Raw genomic sequence first — 4,662 nt, 5'->3', positions numbered from 1 at the left:
CTCTTAGAATGATGGTCTAAGGACTTTTTGTAATTTAGAGCCCAGATTTCATGATTTAACAGTTTCTTGTTAGAAACTTAATAGAGAAAGAAAGCCATTGTTCTCTAAAGTTGTTTTCCAACACTTTCTTAAGGTAGGGCAACATTCATTATCATTATATAACATACTTTGCTGCTGCTTTTAAAATGAAGTGTTTCTTTTGAAAGAAGTGTCATACATGAAATGAAAGACTTCCCTCCTACTGAGAAGCTTTGGACAAATTATTTACTTGGGCCTTAATTTTTTTTGTCTGTTCCGTGAGGGTATTGGACCTGGGGCCCTCTGATGTTGCTCAGAATCTTGTCAAGTTATGTTTAGGGATTTTTTTTTTTTTAAATTACTAGTTCCTACATTGTAAGATTTGGTCAACATGTCAGTGTCATTTGTATATTACAGCATGGATTAAAAGACTAGAAATTTTTTTTGGCCTCGCGGCAGGCAGGAACTTAGTTTCCCAACCAGGGATCAGAGTCATGCCCCCTGCTTTGGAAGTGTGGAAGCTTACCCACTGGACCACCAGGGAAGTCCTCTTGCACTGTTTTTTGACTGAAGCTTTATTCTGAATGAAAGAACGTAGTGGTTCACTATTAGAATATGATGTATAGTGTAGTTTTTTTCTAAATTTTACTTTATCCTCTTACCATGGTGTCTAACAAAATGGGAAAACTTTCGTTGAGCCTCTGACTTACTCTGCTGATTATGCTCAATTAAAATTATTAACTACAACTGACCTTTGAACAACATGGTCTGACTTTGCCAATCCACTTATATGCAGATTTTTTTCAGTAAATACATACTGCAGTGCTACACATCCATAGTTGGTAGAATCCATGAATGTAAAACCACAAATATGGAGGGCTGACTGTAAACTTACACTCAGGTTTTTGAATGCTCCTGGGATCAGAGCACCTAACTCCTGAGCTGTTCAAGGGTCAACTGTATGTATCTGGGTTAGGTTAGGGATTTCAAATTTTGCATTTCATACATCTTTCCCACAAATATTTATTTTATTATGAGGCTTCATAAATTATACATATCTTGTACCTGTTCTTTTATGAATATGAAATTAAGAAAAATGAAAAGAGAGGCTTGGAGGTAAAGATTGTATTTCACAAATTTATCTTTTCTTATACTGTTAATAAAATATCAGGATTGAAATTTAGATTTAATGTTAATATTCCCTAATCTCTTAAATCATCTATTATGCCTACAAAGAGCAAACCAGGAATTTTACAGTAGTGAAATGACAAGTCTTCTCAACAGGCATTTTGTTTATCTTTTCAGGGCACTAAGTTTCTGTGATTTGACTGGAGGTTTACATAAATTTTCCCTTGGGCACCCTGGACTTAGGAACAGGAAGCATGTAAAAGTTTTTATAAGAATCTTATGAAATGATGTAGGGAGGATAGAGTTAGATCTTACACTAGTTGTGCCATGGCAAATTGTCTTTGACAGTTTATATTTAACTGTGTATTAATACAATTTTTAAGATACCTTATCTTGAAACATTGAAGGCTATGTGCTTTAAAGGCCAACTTAACTTTTAAAGCAGTATAAGTGTAATATCCAGACCTAGCCATTCATGAAAATCTTATTTAAATTATCCATTCCACAATTTTTTTGTTTCTTACATAGTAACTTCAGGAGCAGGAATCTGTTTAGCAGAGAGCCTCATACATAGTAGGTGATTGTTGTTGTTGTTGTTGTTTTTACTTTCACTACAAAATAATTTATTAAAACAGCTTCAGCCTCCTATATACAAGCGCACATACTCCTGACTACCCTAAGGGACCCTTTTCTTCTCCCTTGCTTTGCGAACCTCTTCTATCAGATCTTTAAGATACTGGATCTCCTTGGCCAAGGAATCTGCCTTCTCTTTCAGAGCCTCATTCTTTTTTTCTAGCTCTTTACATTCCCCAGTGAGGGCCTCCTGTTCTGCCCTCTTCTTCTGGCGGTACCTAGTAGCTGCTGTCTTGTTCTGCTCCATTTTCTTCAACTTCTTATCCAGCTTCTCACCCTTTACTTTTGCTGCTACCGTCTTCTCTCCAGGAGGGTCGTAGGGTTTGGGGCGGGAAGAGCCACTGAGGGCACCTGGAGATAGCAGGCTCTTATTTGGAGAGCCCCTGGAGGTGGAGGGGCTATGCTGGGGAGAGCCCAGAGAGGAGTCAGGGCTCATACAGATGCCACTATCGTTATCTGAGTGGGCATCCTCTTTTATGCACTGAGGGATCACAGTAATGGAAGTGGTCGAGTCTGGCTTGCTGTCTCCTTCAGAGATAACCACTTCACTGCATAGCTCTAAACTAAAGGAATGATCTGGAGTGGAAGACAGGGCCCCTGGGGAAGGGGAAAGAGGTTGCAAGAAAGTGAAGGGGGCACCCTGGTCAATTGTTGGTAAACTTTCTGGAAGATGGCCAATTGGGTTCACTATCTCGGGGGGCTCCTTGTTAGTCTCCTGGAGTAGGGGATCAAAGAGATCACACGTGTCATCCAACGTGGCCAAGAGCTCATCTGGCATGGTTTCCAGGTCATCTATACTCAACAGGGTACCATTAAAATCAAACTCCTTCAAATCCATTTTCTCCACCATCCAATCTGTCCCAGAGAAAGCATCCTCCTTGCTGTTGTCTGAGAAACTGACCAACCCATCCACAGCCAGCCATTCGGAGGAGCCTGCCTTAGCCTTGTCGCAGGAGAACCCATGAGGTTTGAAGTGCTTGGCCACCTCCAGGTAGTCATCTAGGAGACCTAGGCTCTCTTCAGCCCCCAAACCCGACTGGTCGAAGGGGGACACGAAGTCCCCCACAAACACCTCGCTGCTCAAGAAGCTCATCTCGGCCATGTTGCGAGGTTTTGGTGTTTAATTCGAGGAATGTGCTTAATTCGAAGGTGTCTTTGTCGGTTACAGCAAGGCTACTGCTGAATGCCGTGAAAAGCGCCATGGCTTAAGCCCCTGGGGGGGTTGCCGCTGCAGAGCCTGGTGCTGCTGCCGCCGCTGCAAAGGCCGATGCTGCCGCTGGCACTGCTGCCTCATTTAATGCGCCATGGTGGCCGCGGACCCCGGGGGAGCGGGAGGAGAGACTGTGCGCACTTGCCCGGAGGACCTACATCTGTGGGCGGGAGGAAGAAAAAATATAGTAGGTGATTGTTAAGAGAGGTTGAACAAATGCATCCATTGAAAGTATTCAAATTATAATAGATTAGAAATTATGAAAAAAGAAATTACGAGGGACTTCTTTACACATATATTTTCCATTTAAAAAACTATCTTGTGTTATTTAAGTCTGAAATGATTTCAAAATGTAAAGTTTTACTCATGCAAAAAAAGTGTCGTGGTGATGGTGGTGGTAAAGTAGTGAGGATATTGTCTATATTATTTGCATCTAGACAACAAACTTAGGAGATTTGTATTTTACACAAGCTGAAGAATATATTTGTGTTTGGAGAAGGAAGTGGCACCCACTCCAGTACTCTTGCCTGGAAAATCCCGTGAACAGAGGAGCCCGGTAGTCTGCAGTCCATGGGGTCACACAGAGCTGGACGAGCCTGAGTGACTTCACTTTCACTTTCATGAGGCAGATGACCAAGGAATTCTAGGATTCTTATTTTACAAAGCAACTTAAAACATTTGAGTAGCGAGATTATTTGTTAAAGTGAAACCATGTGTTTGTTGTTGCGTGTGCATGTTTAGTCATGTCTGATTCTGTGATCCCATGGACTATAACCTGCCAGATTTCTGTCCATAGAATTTTCCATGTTAGAATACTAGAGTGGGTTGCCATTTCCTACTCCAGGGGGATAAATAGTCCTTGAGTTTTCTTAAACTTAGAAGGAACCTGTAATCCTCTTTAGTTCTAGCTTAGTAATCCATCCTCTCATTTTATAATTTAGGAATCGTAGGGCTTCCCAGGTGGAACAGTGGTAAAGAATTCCACTTGCCAATGCAGGAGGTGCAGGAGACATGGGTTCTCTCCCTGGGTCAGGAAGATCCCCTAGAAAAGGAAATGGCAACCCACTCCAGTATTCTTGCCTGGGAATTTCCATAGACAGAGGAGCCTGGCCATGGGGTCACAAGGATTCAGATGTGATTGAGCACACACAGATTGCACCCTGCCCCAATTCATAGAACCTTATGGGAAGGTCACAACTAGAACTTGGAGCACACTCATCCTGCCATGCTCAGCCTAGCTCTTTTTTCATTCTGTTGGCCTGTGTTTCACAGTTGTGAACCCAGGACATCTGTGTTTTCCATTTGTTTACTTGTTTGTTTTTTGCAGTTGTCATTTGTAATAATTTTTAAGTAGGAGAGTAAATGTTAAAGTTTAATATTATTAGCTTATTTAGGTTTTACAGCAGAACAAGTAGGAAAATGACTTGAAGGACTAAGTCAGTAGCTAACTACACATGTGACCTAGGGCAAATCTTGTAACCTCTGTGAGACTGTATCTGCTACCTTAATTAGAATCCTTCAGGGCTTCTGTCCAGAACAAATATATCTGGTTGTTTTTTTTTTTTTATATTTGTCACTGAAAGTATAACACAATGCAAAGTGTACAAGTCGTAATGATAGTGAATTATAAAATGAACATACTAAAAAAAAATAAAATGAACATACTTGTATAA

The 4,662-nt window shown here is 40.9% G+C and overlaps 1 pseudogene; it reads right to left on the bottom strand.

Moving 5' to 3' along the window:
* Positions 1 to 1,822: 1,822 nt before the first annotated feature.
* On the bottom strand, positions 1,823 to 2,907 carry LOC138091703 (cyclic AMP-dependent transcription factor ATF-4 pseudogene; annotated as a pseudogene).
* Between the last annotated feature and the right edge of the window lie 1,755 nt (positions 2,908 to 4,662).

This window comes from Capricornis sumatraensis, chromosome 15 (genome assembly GCF_032405125.1).
Source record: "Capricornis sumatraensis isolate serow.1 chromosome 15, serow.2, whole genome shotgun sequence".
NCBI lineage: Eukaryota > Metazoa > Chordata > Mammalia > Artiodactyla > Bovidae > Capricornis > Capricornis sumatraensis.
Note: the sequence above shows the minus strand (reverse complement) of the source record. Positions and strands in the feature narration are given on the sequence as shown.